Source organism: Leopardus geoffroyi, chromosome A2, assembly GCF_018350155.1.
Source record: "Leopardus geoffroyi isolate Oge1 chromosome A2, O.geoffroyi_Oge1_pat1.0, whole genome shotgun sequence".
NCBI lineage: Eukaryota > Metazoa > Chordata > Mammalia > Carnivora > Felidae > Leopardus > Leopardus geoffroyi.
In genome coordinates this window covers 148,280,865-148,298,261 of record NC_059331.1, presented here as the reverse complement: position 1 = coordinate 148,298,261, position 17,397 = coordinate 148,280,865, and the positions used below count along the sequence as shown (strand labels likewise).

At 45.0% G+C, this 17,397-nt stretch overlaps 1 long non-coding RNA gene across 1 annotated transcript; it reads right to left on the bottom strand.

The window, feature by feature from the left end:
• Positions 1–2,291: 2,291 nt before the first annotated feature.
• LOC123606887 lies at positions 2,292–15,515 on the bottom strand. The gene is made up of 3 exons (XR_006716546.1): positions 15,371–15,515; positions 12,024–12,122; positions 2,292–2,335 (listed from the first exon to the last, which is right to left on the bottom strand). It is a non-coding gene; the product is annotated as an uncharacterized LOC123606887 (long non-coding RNA).
• Between the last annotated feature and the right edge of the window lie 1,882 nt (positions 15,516–17,397).

The following is a 17,397-nucleotide window of genomic DNA, read 5'->3' as shown; positions in this document are numbered from 1 at the left end:
AAGGCTGACTCTTAACAAGATGCATTGAAATAGTCACCCAGTCCCCAAGACGACAAATTCCATCTCCTTTTCTCCATCCTCATGCCCAGAGCCTTAGTTCAGGCCACGGTCCCTTTCCCCAGATGACTGCCCTCGCTGTTCAGATGACCCCTCTTCCTCCTTTCTCGCCCCAGATCTAACCCCACCATGCTGCCAGAGCAAAAGGCTGAATCAGATCTGGCCATGGTGCACCCCATGCCGCAGCCTTACGGGACTGCCTGGGGATGCCCGGGCTCCCTCGCGCGTCCACATCGCCACACCTGCTATTCCAACCGCCTCCAGGGTCCCTTCCCGACCTCCTCATCAGCATGATAGGGCCTGTTATAGTCTGTTGGTCCTGGGGCTCCGGTGAGGCATCTGCTCCTACAGAAGGTCTTTCCTCATTCCCCACTCCCTCTTCACTTTCCCTGCTTCCTTCTTTTACCCTCTTTGGATACCGTCATAGAATTACTTCTGCTCTAACGCTTGTCCTGCAACGCTCTCTTTAGGCATCTCCCTCCTTAGACCGGGAGCCGCTCTAAGGCAGTGCCCATGTTTCAGACACACACTGGAAGCCCAGTGCCTAGCACAAAGGACAGAATGAACGGCTGGAACATTCTAGCCTCTGCCTTGTGCCTAGTGTCGGCCGTTTGCAGTCTGAGTCTCAGCACACACGGCTGCTTTTTAGCATTTGTAGTTTATCTCCCTGTGAAATTTGGTGCCAGCTGTGGTCACCTGTTTGATTGCTCTTTGAGCTCTGCCTTTAACTAGAAATTAATTTGGATTACTTAAGCCTTTCTTGCCCACCGGAGAAACTCTGGCTGGGTAAATCCAAAGCTGCCAGCGATATTTCTTTTTCCATTTAATCTCTTTCTCTCATGTGCCAACTCTAATCTTGTGCTTTCTGGATTCCTACCCCCACCCCCCGCCCCCAGTGCTTATTTTTAATCTGCCATCTCTGACCCTTCACCAAACGTTGATTCACCATGGATCTCCACCTTCCCACCTGCTCATCTCAGGGAAACTCAGGCCAGCCTTGCCCAGGGGCTCGGCTGCATCATGAGGGAAGTCTGGAGCAACTGTGAGAACAGAGACCAGACGGGAGAAGTCCTGAACCCCAGTCTGCCAACCCTCCACCCCAGACGACACCTCATGGCTCAGGAGCATCAGAGATTTTTAAAAGCCAACTCTTCGGCGAGGAGTTCTGACCACTAGCAACGAGGGCACAGAGCACAGTAAAGAGGTCAGGATGGGCAGAGAACCTGGCACTCACCCATCCTATGTTTGGCAAGATCGTGTCCACTTCCACCGGGGTCGCCCCACAGTCTGTGCCTGACAGGGAGTACTTCCGCTTCCGGGCTGATCCAAGAACCCCGTTTCATCATCAATACCTCCTTCTCCCCAGTCCTAGTCCCTGTCAGTCTCCTGCCCTGCTCTCTTGGCAAGAGTCCATTCACACCTCACACAAGCTCCAAAAAGCAAGACTGGCATGTGTCTGTTGAGAAAGAAAAACCACCTACTGCTCCTGCATGGGACTCAGAACCTCCCAGGAACTTCAGGGGAATCAAGAAAAAACGCATGATAAGCTGTTCAAGGGATTCTTGCCCAAAGGCACACGGGAACTGTGCAGAGGAGCCACCAGGCCCAGGTTTTGCGCAGACAGCAAATGGTTTTATACACACAGTCCACGGCCTCTGCTGCATCACCCTGCAGACAGTTCCTGCAAAACGTACGTTCTTATTTGGGGCAGAGGACGCTGCCATGTCAGTCCAGATCAGAGCTCCCTGCTTTGAGCAACTGGCGCCTGTAAGAATTCCAGAGAAAACCTCGTGTGGCTCCCCCTAGCGATCTGAAAAGTCCTCAGCACCTGTCTGGGCGGCGCACCATGCACACGCTCACTCACAAGGCAAGCCTGCTCTCAAGAAGCTTACGGTCCCGTGGGGGAGATGGCAGAGGCATAAACAGAAGTGTGAACCTTAACATTAATGTAGAAGATCGATCAGTTAAACCAAATTTCTAGGTATGAGATTATATAACCCTCTGGAGTCCATAAAAAGAAACCATCAGACAAATCGGCCACCTTGCCATTTTCACTCAAGTGCCTAAACAAGTTTCAGTTCTGAAAATACAGAAATTCTGGCAGCACCTGGGTGGCTGGGTCGGTTAAGCGTCCGACTTCGTCTCAGGTCACGATCTCACAGTGAGGGGGTTCGAGCCCCGCACCTGGCTTTGTGCTGACTGCTCAGAGCCTGGAGCCTGCTTGGGATTCTGTGTCTCCCTCTCTCTCGGCCCCCTCCCTTTCTCGTGCTGTCTCTCTCTGTCTCTCAAAAAATGAATAAAGTTAAAAAAAGAAAGAAAATAGAGAGATTCTAGCTTCATGCTCTTCGAGGAGTATGCGAGGCAGTGTGCAATTTACCTTTGGTGGAATTAGCAGAAACGGTTGGGATTTGTGAATTCTCCTTTCATTTATATTTAAGAGAGAGAAATCCAACTTATTCCATATTCATTATCCACAAATAGACAGGATTTGCCCCTTGCTCCAATCTAGTTTTAAAGGTTATAGGAAATCATAGAGGAGATATATAAACTATCCTGACCATGAGATCACATGTTGCAGATAACTGTAGAGAAAAGGGTCCCTCCTTGCCTGCTGATACAAAAGTCACCATCACTGTGTACAAACCCAACTACAAGGCAAGGTTCTAATTAGTCCTCGTTCATACCCCAAAACTACAAGAATGGCAGATCAACCCCTCCAGCAAACTGTCAGGAGCAGAAACTAAGAGATAACGATGTTAACTGGGATGTGCACCTGTGATGTCGTCCCTTACATATTCTTAAAATGCTCTTCTCTCCTGCCTGCCACCCCCCTCCCCATCTTTCTGCTCCTCGTTCCTTCTCCTCTCCAGCATCTAACTTTTCTGAGCAAAAAGAGGCATTCTTACTGAGAGGATAGATCAATGGATCCAGAAGGGGGTGAAAATCAGTGGCCTTCATCTGGCAGGACTTAATCAATGTTTAGGAACTAACAGGAAATAGTCAACAATGAGTATAAATTTGTATCTGCAAATATTGTTTAAAATAATTTAAAAATGAAAAGCAACTTAAATCTTCATAAATGATGGCTTTGGGGTGCCTGGGTGGCTCAGTCAGTTAAGCGCCGGGCTTCGGCTCAGGAATGATCTCACGGTTTGTGGGTTCAAGCCCCGCATCAGGCTCTGGGCTGAGAGCTCAGAGCCTGGAGCCTGCCTCAGATTCTGTGTCTCCCTCTCTCTCCCTGCCTCTTCTCGGCTCACACTCCGTCTCTCTCTCTCAAAAATAAATAAATGTTAAAAAAATTTTTTTAATAAAAAAATAATAAATATTGGCATTAAGTAAACTATAATATGCCTGTACATAGAATTGAAAATAACATAGAAGCTATAGAAGAAAAGATGAACAGTTTTGACTATATAAAAATATGAACATTTTCTATGGCAAAAATAACATTTACAATGTCAAAGACAAAAGGGTAAATTATTTGCAGCATATATGACAGGAAAGCTAATTTATCTGATATAAAAATAATTCTTTAAAATCAATAAGGATGGCACAAAAACAGACACTCGGATCAATGGAACAGAGTAGAGACCCCACAAATGGACCCACAAATATATGGCCAACTAATCTTTGACAAAGCAGGAAAGAATATCCAATGGCATAAAGACAGTCTCTTCAGCAAGTGGTGCTGGGAAAACTGGACAGCGACACGCAGAAAAATGAACCCGGACTACTTTCTTACACCATACACAAAAATAAACTCAAAATGGATGAAAGACCTAAATGTAAGACAGGAAGCCATCAAAATCCCTGAGGAGAAAGCAGGCAAAAACCTCTTTGACCTTGGCCGCAGCAACTTCTTACTCAACACGTCTCCGGAGGCAAGGGAAACAAAAGCAAAAATGAACTATTGGGACCTCATCAAAATACAAAGCTTCTTTCTACACAGCAAAGGAAACAATCAGCAAAACTAAAAGGCAACCGATGGAATGGGAGAAGACATTTGTAAATGACATATCAGATAAAGGGTTGGTATCCAAAATCTGTAAAGAACTTATCAAACTCAACACCCGAAAAACAAATAATCCAGTGAAGAAATGGGCAGAAGACACGAATAGACACTTTTCCAAAGAAGACATCCAGATGGCCAACCTACACATGAAAAAATGCTCCACATCACTCATCATCAGGGAAATACAAATCAAAACCACCATGAGATACCAGTCAGAATGGCTAACATTAACAACTCAGGCAACAACCGATGTTGGCGAGGATGCGGAGAAAAAGGATCCCTTTTGCATTGTTGGTGGGAATGCAAACTGGTGCAGCCACTCTGGAAAACAGTATGGAGGTTCCTCAAAAAATTAAAAATAGAACTACCCTATGACCCAGCAATTGGACTATTGGGTATTTATTCAAGGGATACAGGTATACTGTTTTGAAGGGGCACATGCACCACAATGTTTACAGCAGCACTATCGACAATAGCCAAAGTATGGAAAGAGCCCAAATGTCCATCGATAGATGAATGGATAAAGAATATGTGATAAACACACACACACACACACACACACACACACACACACACACACATATACACACACAATGGAGTATTACTCGGCAGTCAAAAAGAGTGAAATCTTGCCATTTGCAACTACGTGGATGGAACTAGAGAGTATTATGCTAAGCAAAATTAGTCAGAGAAAGACAAGTATCATATGACTTCACTCATATGGGGACTTTTAAGATACAAAACAGATGAACATAAGGGAAGGGAAACAAAAATAATATAAAAACAGGGAGGGGGACAAAACAGAAGAGACTCTTAAATATGGAGAACAAACAGAGGGTTACTGGAGGGGTCGTGGGAGGGGGGATGGGCTAAATGGGGAAGAGGCATTAAGGAATCTACTCCTGAAATCACTGTTGCACTATATGCTAATTTGGATGTAAATTGTAAAAAAATAACATAAAAAAAGAAATTATTAAAATCAATAAGGAAAGAACAACCCAGTTTAAAAAAAAAAAGGCCAGGGGCACCTGGGTGATTCAGTCGGGTGAGCATCCAACTTCGGCTCAGGTCATGATCTCACTGTTCATGGGTTTGAGCCCCGCATCTGGTTCTGTACTGACAGCTCAGAGCCCAGGGCCTGCTTCGGATTCTATGTCTCCCTCTCTCTCTGCCCCTCCCCAGCTCATGCTCTGTCTCTCTTTGTCTCTCAAACAAACAAACAAAAAAAAGTTTAAAAAAAATTTTTTAATAAAATTTTTTTTAAAAAGGGCCTATAACCATGTGAAAAGATGTTCAATCTCACACAAAGAAATGTAAACTGTACCAGTATCTAGATTCAATTTTTCATCTATAATATAGGCAAAGTCCAATGATAACCAGAATTTTTAAAAATTGTTTTCATTCATCTTTGGTGTTAGTGTAAAGCTGAAGGGCAATGTGATAATCTACCAACATTCTAAATTCTTGAAAATTTCCACTTTAGGAATTTATCCTTGTATATATACTTGTACAGGTATGTAAAAAATAGATACACAGGGTATTTACAGCAGTGCTGTTTGTAATATCAAAAACCTGGAACAAAATAACAAATAAATGATGGCATTTCTGCAATGTACCATACAAGGGAACACTGTGCTGCTCTTAGGCAGAATGGGGTAGCTCTACATATAATCATATGTAAAACGATGCCCAAGATATCCTGGCATACTGACTGCTGAATGAATACAGAAAACTGAAGAATATTAATTATGAATTGTCTCATTTGTGATGTATACATCTATTTTTCACATAAGGACAGAAAATGTCTTGAACACCTGGGTGGGTCAGTCGGTTGCGTGTCCAACTCCCGATTTCTGCTCAGGTCATGATCTCACAGTTCACAAGTTCAAGCCCTGCGTGGGGCTCCGTGCTAACAGTGCAGAGCCTCCTTGGGATTCTCTCTCTCTCTCTTTCTCTCCCTCTCTCTGCCCCTCCCGTGCACACGTGCTCTCTCTCTTGCACAAAATAAATAAACTTAAAAAAAATAGAAAAAACAGAAAATGTCTTGAAAGATATGAAAGAAATATAAATGGTGGCAAAGGCTAGCACTTGAGGGGAAGAGGGATTTTATACTTTATTTTACATCATTCTGAAACATTTGATTTTTTTTCTTTCAAGGATTATGTATTATTCTTATAATAAAAAACAACTTGAACCATTATTAAGAAGCTACTCTGTTACTGGAATTGTTTGGAGACTGGGATACAGTGGTGAATGGATAGACATACTTCTCAAGTCGGAAATAATACCGTGAGATGAAATAGACTATTGCCATAGGGGGAGGGAGACGACAGCACTAGAAAGAGTGCTCCTACCTGAATTCAAGCAGAATTTTTATTTTGTGTTGTTGTTGTTTTTATTTAAAAATTTTAACATCCATTCATTTTTTAGAGAGAGAGAGAGAGAGAGAGAACATGAGCAGGAAAGGGGCAGAAAGAGACAGAGACAGAGAATCCGAAGCAGGTTCCATGCTGTCAGCGCAAAGCCCGACGTGGGGCTCGAACCCACAAACCATTGAGATCATGACCTGAGCTAATGTCAGACACCCAACTGTTTGAGCCACCCAGGTGCCCCTCAGGCAGAATTTCTAGAGAGAGGAGTAAACCAGAATTGGGGGCGGGGGACAGAATGTGCAAGGAGTGTGATCAGATAGTTGAGGAGGGACTGTTTTTCTTTGTGGTCAGCCTATTTTCAGGAGGGGTTGTGAAGGAGAGAATCCATATTCCATTAATGGCTCAGCCTGAGCATGGGTCAAAATTCAAGGTTCAGGGTTGTGGAGGGTGGGGTGGAGAAAAAGCCTAACTAAAGTTTGGCCAAGGCGACTGAATGGGTATCTTGTCCACATTCATCAGAAACAAAGAGCGGAACTAAACATTTATGAGACAAAGAATGGGAATTTGGAGGGTCTGTGTCTGGCCTTGTCTTAAGTTAATAGGAGTTTACCCCTGAGTCTTAGACAGCTCACACTGGGCAGTCTGCTGCTTTGCAATCAGCATTTCCAGGAACACAAAGGAGCGGGGGACTTCTTGACCATTGCTGTTTTCCAGGAAAACAGGGCTCAGGTAGTATTTAACCTTGTCAAAGATAATCACAGCCTTTAAAGAGCTTTAATTCTCAGGAATTTAATAAAATTAAGCAATGAAATAAGTAAATAAATACAAGTTATATAATTGTCATCAGACGCTTTCAGAGAGAATTGGCTCTCCCAGCCCCTGAGGAAGCTATATCAAGACCACAGTTAGCTCCTTAGCTTTGCAGATTCAAAAACTCATCTGGATTTGCCCAAGACCAGACTGAGAGATCACTGTAATAGAACAGATGGCACTGAAATGGACCCGATTATGTACAAAGATGTAAGATTCATTACAGCTCAATGATGGAAAGAAAGGATTACCCAATAAATGGTGTCGGGACAATTAACTAGCAATTTGGAGAAACAGTAATTTCAGAATCTCGCTTTATATTATGTACTAAAATAAATTCCAGTTGAGTGGAAGAGTCAAATGTGGGTTTTTTTAAACATCAAAATCTCAGAAAAATAGAATTGAATATTTTCCAAATGTCTATAGGAAAGATAACTTTATAGGCTCACAAGCAATACAAGGAATAAAAAAGAAAAAAGAGGAAGATCTATAAATTTGACTACGAAATAGAACGTAACCCATAAAAGCAAATGGCAGACAAAAAATACTGCAACAAATGTAACAAAGAGGCACTATATTTAGTATTTAAGACCTCTGTATATGGGTCAGAAACAAATTAAGACACTAAAAGGGCAAAAGACACTCACAAAAGAAGTGATATAACAAGCAAACAAGGATTTGAGATGTTCAGTTGCGAGAGAATAAAAAATATAAATTAAAGCACTGAGTTCCCATTTCCCTCTCTTAAATTATCTCGAACTGAAAAATAATCCCTCTGGGGCTTCTGTTTCTGGTTAGGATGTGGAAAGCCTGAAGTGACTGTTGAACCTGCCCTGGCACTGAGAACCAGCCAAGCAAGCCTCATAGTCGTGGTTGTAAAAATCATCAGAGTGCTCAGGATGCAAAAAAACAAAAAACAAAGAACAAAAAACAAAAAACTAAATAAACCAGATTCCAGAAATGACAAGCTCTTCCTAAGATAGAAGAGACGCATGGCTGCTTCTATCTCTGAAGTGACAGGTAGGAGAGGAATCGGTCGTAAACTCGGGTAAAGAAGTATCAGCCCAACGTGTAACAACATTTAACGGGCACGTGTGAGCTCGTGTGACAGATCAGCATTCCAACAGCCCCGGTCATAGAGCAAGTGTCTGCCCACCTGCATGCCAAAGCTTTCATAGACATCTTCCTCAAGTACACAGGTAATAGGCCAAAGGCAAAGGGCAAGATAGAACCGAGAGAATTCCCTTTGAGGCATGCAGGATCTTCCCCAACTACACGACCTGCTGTAGACTGGGGGTAAGACAGAAGGCTGAGAAATCCCTTCAAGGGAGCCAGGGTCTCCACCAAGTGCAGCACGGTGGCCTTCCCCAGACATGGAACAGAAATCTGGGGGAAGGCCCTAAAACTCAAGCCCACAGCTGGCTGCAAAGCAGAAAGACAGAAAGCTTTCCATGGTTCAGAGAGCTCCAACAGAACTGGGCAGCATAGAAAGATCTCTTGAGTCTCACTGGTGCTCAGAGCCCAAGCGAGCCTTGGTACCATCCTCAAAACATCAGAAGCCAGTGGTGAACTAGATCAAACTAAAGCTGCAACCAATCCATACCCTGTTCAGACAGAGCCTTCATATGTCTCCTTCTCTCACATTAGCAGTCTAATGGAAGGCACACAACCTTTCCTGTGGGTAAATATTCTTTACTTCAGTCTCTAGTGATTTCCTACACACAGTGCCCAACATAAATAAGGAATTAAGAGACCATAAGACACAAGCAAATGTGATAGGGTCAAGGGACGAAGAGTAAATAGAATGAGACCCGGAGATGGCTCAGATGTTAGAATTGTCTAGACAGTGACAGTGAAACAAACAGAGTAAGTACATACAAACAAATGGAGAATTTGGAGAGAGAGAAACACTATAAAAAAAGAACCAAATGGGCATGTAATTAATTCTTTGAAAGACCACCAATTCTGTTTAATATAAAAAATTGTAACAGCAGATTAATAGAGTTTAGAGCATATATAATTCTTTGTTATCATTTGTGTTTTTATGAAGTCCAAAATAGGCAAGAGAATTTTCTTGAGTAATGAAAATATTCTATAACTGGGCAGAGGTGGTTTTAAAAGTGCCTATAACTGTCAAAACTCATCAAACTGATCTATTAAAATATGGACATTTCATACAACTTACACCTCAGTAAAAAAATTTTTTTAATAATATCTTAGGCTGCTGAGGGAGCAATGAAAGCAATACTCCTGTAAATTGGACGATCATTTTCGACAGCAAATTTTGGAATATTAATCAAGAACTATTAAAAGTCCAAGTGTTTTAAACTTTTTTTTAATGTTTACTTATTTTTGAGAGAGAGAGAGAGACAGAGTGCGAGTGGGGGAGGGGTGAAGGAGAGGGAGACACAGAATCCGAAGCAGGCTCCAGGCTCTGAGCTGTCAGCACAAAGTCCAACGTGGGACTCGAACTCACGAACTGTGAGATCATGACCTGAGCCGAAGTCAGATGCTTAACCAACTGAGCCACCCAGGTGCCCCAAAAGTCCAAACGTCTTAACTCAACAATTTCATTTAGGCAAATACTCTTAAGAAAATTCAAAATAACAAAAAGTAACATGCACAAAAATGTTAACCATTGTACTTTTGTAATAGGGTAATCTGAAGTGCTTCAAAATCCAAAGCTGGATAATAATTAAACAATGTGCAATAAATATACTTAATAGAATGTATTTTAGCCATTAAAGTTATATTATTATGACTACATAACAGGTTGAAGACATGTTTATGCTATACGCCTTCACATCCTTGAAAAAACACGTATGAGACAAGCACTAGAAAGAAAAAAACTATAATGATAAGTCATTCTTATGTTGGGCCTGTAGAAGTATTTTCTCTTTTCAGCTTGGTTATCTGCATCTTGATATTTTTCTTTCCTTTAAAATGTTTGCATGGATGAGCTACTTGGGTGGCTCAGTTGGTTGAGCATCTGACTTTGGCTCAGGTCATGATCTCATGGTTTGTGGATTCAAGACCCACATCATACTCTGCACTGACATTGTGGAGCCTGTTTTGGATTCTCTGTCTCCCTCTCTCTCTCTCTGCTCCTCCTGCACACATGCTCTCTGTCTCTCTCTCACTCAAAAATAAACATTAAAAAATTTGTCTTGAGTAAAAAACTAAAATGTTTGCATGGGGTGCCTGGGTGGCTCAGTTGGTTAAACATCCAACTCTTGATTTCAGCTTTTCATGATCTCACGGTCATGAGATCGAACCCCATGTTGGGCTCCGAACTAGGCGTGGAGCCTGTTTAAAATTCTCTCTCTCTCCCTCTACCCCTCCCTTGTCCCCTCTCTCTCCCTCAAAAAAAATAATATGTTTTCAATTTTTTAGCTTTCATTTCTTTCTTGATATTTTTGCAATATTGCATTTTTCTAAAAACAAGTTTTCTCCAGTTATTCTCTTATCATTTACATCTTTCCACCATTTTCTTTGTTTAAATTTTTTTTATTGCACAACAAACCCATGATTACATTTTCATAATTTTTCCTGTATATAAAAGGACCTCAGTCTTACCTGATAGTTTTTGATTTCTAGAAAGCAAATGTGACTGGATTTTGATTTGTGAAAAGAACAAATGGGATAGGCCTTTCCAATGACCTAAATATTTATGCCTGCCAGACGGAATCATGATATACAGCTAAACATTATGTCAATTAATATAAAACATTAAATACATTTACTCGGAAAACATCTGAAAAGATAGCAGTGGTTAGTCTCTGGGTAGTGAGACAAGGTCAAACTTCTTTTTCCTTGTCTGCTGCCCCTACAGTAAACATGTATTATTTTCTGGGCCCAGTCCTGGCCCAAGTCAAGATCAGGGAAATGCAGTGGTGCCCCCGGCCAGAAGCTTCCCCCACAGCATTTCATCTAGCTATTCATGCTCCACTTCCTGTCCCTTGACCTTGCACTACCTGTCACACTGTCCACATGCCCCAGATCAGTAAACCTGTTGAGTAAGGGCAGGAAGCAGAGACCCTCAGTCTGGTCTCTCTGTTGGTCCCCAGGCTCGTTAGTGTCACCTAGGCAGCCGGAAAAATAGCTACACCTACTTTCCCTCCCCGAGTCACCAACACCAGAGCCTGCAAAGCCATCCTAGCTCTGGTTCCTGCCAGACCTTTATTAACCATGACAAGGGTTTGGAACGCCTGTGCAACATCATAATCTCCCCGTCTCCCTGTAGAAGCAAATAGAGTTGAAGGAGGCTGTGGAGGGTGGACTGGTGGCAGATGTCTCCCTGGAGAGCCCAGCTCCAGCCTTCCTGGCCTACCCGTGTCTCCCGCTCTCAGCTCAGATCTCCTCTCAGGAGTCTGGCCAAGCCTGATGAAGGGAAGCTGAAGGGGTAAACTGCAAATCAAAATGAACATCCTGCTGAAAAGAATTCAGGGTGGTGATAGACGTCTGTATAGGGCCCTGGCATATTGCAGACAGCACAGAACTCTCTCCCCATGCACCCCGGAGTGTAAATTAGAGAGACACCCCTCATCCCTCCCTCTTCCTGACCCCCAAAGTACTCAGAAAAAGGAAGCATGACCACGCCTAATGAGGAGGGGTTAAGGAACAGCTCAAATTAGAGGGAACCTCATTAAAATCTGTCTCCTCATAGCTATTCAATCACTAATTGACTTTTCCTCCTCACTTTAATTTTGACATTGGTGTCTTGATTAATTAACTCTGTCACCAAAGCCCTAGGGTGTCACAGAAGGACTCACCAGGAGTTTATCTTGCCACGTTCCGGCCAATTTGACAGGTAGGCTCTCCCTGGCCAGTTCCATGGGTAATGGCCTGAGCCTGTCGTGGTCCCTTGAGCCCTAGAAGAAGCAGAGACACGTTGTCATTCTCTAACCGTTGGCCACAGGGCCCAGCCAGCAGGAAGAGAATCAAGAGGCCTAAATTGTTGCTTTCCCTCTCTGGCAGCATAATAAATTTCCTTCTCTCCATCTGCATTCTCATATGGGCACGAAGTTCATCACCGGCACCGTGGCCAGTGGGAGAGACGGATCACAAGTGTTGTTTCTGGGTAAGCCTTCTGGGAAATCATTCAGTCACTCCCTCGTTTATTCATAGAAGTATTTAACTTGCTTCTGAATGGCCTGTGCTGGATTTGCTGGGAAGGGTGGAGGTCCAAAGAAGTATAAATTATGGGCTCTACCCATGAGACGTTTATAATTTTAGTTGAAGAGCTGTGACATTCTCTTATAAAAACAGAAGCCAAGATTTGATGTTCAAAGAAAACCCCCAGGCAGCAAAGTCAATTGTCCTGGATATTTTGGCCATGTGTCTCCCGCCACCCCCACCCCCACCCGCCACTTCTGCGACCTCCTGGCATGTGTCAAACATGTGCTGAGTAACTGCAATGGAGCCACCAGCAGGGGGAGCTTTGGCAGGAGAACTTGAAAACTCAAAGTTCTCTTGTTCAGACTGGCTTTCTCCATTCTCCCTCCTGGAGTGGAGGGATTAGGGAGCAGGCAAGAGACAGCAAGTGAGGGAAGGGAAGCTCCCCATTCACTCCCTCCTCAGCCCGCCCCGCAGAAGAGGAAGGTTGATCCAAACTCACCACTTTGGTAGTTTGGACTGGACTACCTGTGAACAGAGCTGCTCCGCCCTACAGATGGGCTGGGACTCCGCTCCTGGTCTACACTGTACTGGGAGCTCTTTGTCATCTTGTGTTTTCTTTCTTTCTTGTCCCCAGGGGTAGAAGTGGCATCCCGCCCCGGGGGCCCACCGTCCTGGAGCATCCCACCCATCCTGCCCTCTTCTTCTCTCTCCTTTCCATATAGAAAAAAGATTCATGATCAGGGATTGAATCTTTTCCTGTGGCATGTGGCATGGGGAGGAGGAGAGAACAAAAGCCATCATTGTAGGTTTCCTCCAGCCTAATTTATAAAGCCCTCTCTATTATGGTTCAGGGTCCACTCTCACTAGCATTTAGGTGCTATTTTCCTTTTACTGTTTTCTTCATCTACATCTTTCTCTAGAAGACTCCTAGAGAGGAACGCTGTGATCGTGGGCAGAATACGGCTATTCCAGGGTGCCTTGTCCAAAGACCATCCACGAGCGCCTGATATGCATGGAGAGCCTACAAGGCCAGGTCATAGGGTCCTGTCCTGATAGTCTTTTCAGGGCTCTACCCTAAAGGAGCTCCCTTGCCATGTGCTCGTAGCTGACACGCACTTTCCCAGATTGCCCTGCTTCTCATATCTCCTATTTTCATCCTTGATCTACTTTTTAGCCTACCTTGGCAACCTACAATACCCTCTGTTTAAAAAACAAAACAAAACAAAACAAAACAAAAAACCTAGTGGCTTTCTATAGTCCTTGGAATAAAATCTAATCTCCTTACCATAGCCTACATGGTAGGCTGCATTGTTGATCTCAACTCCTGCTGTTCCTCTTGTGGAAGGATTATGCATCCCCAAACCCCGACGACATCACTTATAACCATGTAACTTTCCTGGGCCAATAGAAGTGGCACATCCACTTCCATGCAGAAGCTGGAAGGCCATCACACCTCCACCTTCTCTTTTCCCTCTGCTGGGAAACCGGCGGTGTCCCAGGTAGGAGCTGTCATATCTACCTGGGTCCTCGAGTGAAGAAAATTTGCAGCCAATCCACAATGGACATATAGTGTGAGTGATGAGTCAACTTCTCTATTATATACTATTGAGATTTGAGGGTGATCTGTTACCATGCAGATTAGTCTCATCTGACCGACACATTCATTCTATGGTGCCATCTGACCCCCGACCACTTCTCCAAACTCGTGCCTTACCTTCCATTCCCTCACCCACTACATTCCAAACACCCTGGCCTTCTTTCTCTTCCTTGAACATGCCATGTTTGTTCTCACCTCAAAGCCTTTGCATGTGCTGTTCCCTCTGCCTGGACTGCTTTTCCTCCAAGGTCTTCACACAGCTGGCCCTTCTTCATTATTCAGATCTTGGTTCAAATACTAACCTCTTAAGAAATGCCTTCCCTGAACCCCATCTGATGTACCCCCCCCAGGCATTCTTTGTCACGTTACCCTGTCTTATTTTGCGTCTGCCCACTAGTTTCTTATTTGTTTTCCCTCCTTGGGAATGAATGCTCCATGAAAGTAGAGATCTTGCCTGTCACAATCACTGCTGTATCCCCAGACACTGGAAGGCCACCTGACACATAAAAGACACTTATAAGTATCTGTGTCATGAAAAATACACGTCTCTCCTCTCCTAAACTTTAAACCCATTTTCAACTGCCAACTGCACACCTCTTCCCTGAGTTCCTGACTCAACAGACCCAAAGCAGGATTCATGATGCTGTCCCCTCTTCGCGCACTCCAATCTCCTCCTCATCCTAGTTCCCAATTAATGACCCCATCGTTCACCCTGCCGCCAAATTACACACCTCGGGTGCTTTCCCGCCCCTCCCCCTCACTCCCTTCCCCCCGACTCCCAATCAGTCACCAGGCTGACTCTCTTTTTTCAACCTCTCTCTAATCCACTTCATCCTCATTCCGACGCACCTGCCCTCACTCGGGCCCTCATCATCCGTTGCCTGGATTATTACAGTCTCTGCAGAACAGGGTTCCCTGTTTCCAATTCTCCCCCCTCCCATCTGTGCCGCACACTGCCACCAGAATTATCTTTCTAAAATCTGATAATGTCACTCCCCTGTTTAGAAGGATTTAAAAGGAGCTCCGGGAGAAAGTTTAACCCCTTTGAGGCCATGAGATACCTCTGCGTTCTGGCACCTGCCAACTTCCCAGGGTGTCTGCCACCCACGGCCGGAGCCCTCACCCCATCCAGCCACGCTGACCAGGGCAGCAGATCCCACGTACGTTTGCGCTCACCGCTCCCCTGAGATGCCCTTCCCTCCTTTGCCCCTTGCCTCCCCAAACATACATACGCACGAACACACACGTGTGCACACACTCCCATCAGCGCCCACCTACTGAGAGCCATCGCCCTCGGCTATCATCACTCGCTCCCTTCACTCCCCCCGTGTAGCCCCTCCCAACTCCTCCGTACCCTCCTCCCGAAAACAAGAAAATAGCTCTCATGATGAGCTGGATGCGAACCTCTCTTGTAAGATCGCATGGCACCGTGTGCGCTTCCGGAACAGGTGTGTGAGTTGCTCAAGGGCTGAACAAGCAGCCTTTCTTGTTTGACTCCCCAGTGCTTCACACTCCCGACAGACACATAGCACGTGCTCAGTAAATCTTGTTCCGGTGACTAGACGGATGCAGAGAGAGAGAATGATAGATGGACTAATTACACTACGGAGCACTCGTCTGCGTGACATGACCAGGAAGAGAATGCAAATGACAGTTGAGTCAACTCTTCGTGTCGGTTCTGTCCTGAGAAAGCTATCCCACAAAATGGATACTTGCTTAGTATAACAGGAAGAGGGCCCCAGGGTTTTAGGAGCCCTCAGCTCCCGGCCTCACCAGCACGCTGACCGTCGGTATGGCTCTTAAGCTCTCTGTCCTGGGTGTCCTCGTTTACGGCTGCTATAGCTTTCTCCCACGTGTAGATTGCAAGAAAGGGCTTTCCTAACGTTGCTCCCATTTTACAGATTCTAAAAGGGGAATACAGTGATGTCCCCAAACCGCACAATTGGAAAGCAGCAAAGTTAGAACTTGAACTAGGGGGTCTCTGTGAGCTGTGTGTCCTCCTCACCCACCTGGGCCACCTTCTCCTCCAAGAACACCAGTAAGTGGATTATCTCTCTTGCCATCACCTCTAAGAAGCCTTAATGCCAATACTTTCTTCCCTGAGGCTGTCTTGAATTGCTTTCCCCACCTAACCTCTCACTGTCCCAAGCGCCTATTAGGGCCCAGCCTCTGGGGAGTGGGCCAGGACCCCTGGCTCCTCACCCAGGAAACAGAAGCTCCCCTCCAACGGAGAGCAGCAAGATCCTCAGCACGGCCGCTCAGAAGTCAGGCTGTCATTTCAGAAGATTCAGGTTCCAACTTAATACTATTTGAGGCTCGAAATAACCCCTCCAGTCTTCCTGCTTATTTCTAAATGCAGTTCTTAACAGTAATGATGGCACCTGTGGGGGAGGAAAAAGAAGGGATTTAGGCTAAGAGTTGGTTTCATGTCACCTAAAAGGATTATCTTATACCATCAGAAAGATAATTCCCCTCCTACTGGGGGAGGACGGATTAGGTCTCTACTTGAGATGGTACTTTATGAAAAGATTACTTAAAGATTATAGGACAAAATGGATACATTTGACAACATCTGCTAGGGCTGGGTTTTTTGGCCAAGAAACCATTGTTATTTATGCAATTAATAGATTGCTTGCATTGATCGATGCTCATCTCGAGGCTGTCAACTAGGAGTGTCTACACAATCCTTTGGTGGAGTTTCCTTCCCCACCCCCAACCCCCGATTTTTGACGAAGAATGACACAAAATGACACCGCCTCCATGAAGTCATCCCTGGTCTCTCCACTTAGAAGTGGACACTCTTGGGGCACCTGGGTGGCTCAGGTGGTTGAGCACCGACTCTTGATTTCAGCTCAGGGCACGATCCCAGGGTCATGGGATCAAGCCCCATGTCCGCTTGGGATTCTCTCTCTCTCTCTCTCTCTCTCTCTCTCTCTCTCTCTCCCCCCCCCCATCTCTGAAGGTGTTATCACCATGCTGTTTTGTGTGGGAACTCCACTTGCCTGTGCCTTCTCCTCTGGACCTGAAGCTTCTTACACACATCGTTACTCGGGGCCCATAAGGCTGTGCATACACCAGACAGTGAAAAATGTAAAGGCTCCTCTGTGCCCCCCAGGTCTCAGGTATCCCCCCAGGCGGCATAGGGAAGGAAGGTCTTGGAGGCTGGCAGGGTCAGGAGGGCACTGGTGTTGCTGGGGTGGGGCTCTGCCAATCTGAATCCTACCAATGGCTACGCAGTCTTTCAGCCCCTCCCCTGTCACTGCCTTCCAGCCCACGCCAAACTGCCAGCCCTAACCCGCATGCCTCAAACTCTTCCCTGCATGAAACAGTTTCTTCAGCCTGGACTGCCCTTCCCTTAGTCCTTCTCCATCCCATGAATTCCTCCTCTGCTCCTTTAGACTCAGCACAGATTACAGGTCCCCTGTGAAGCC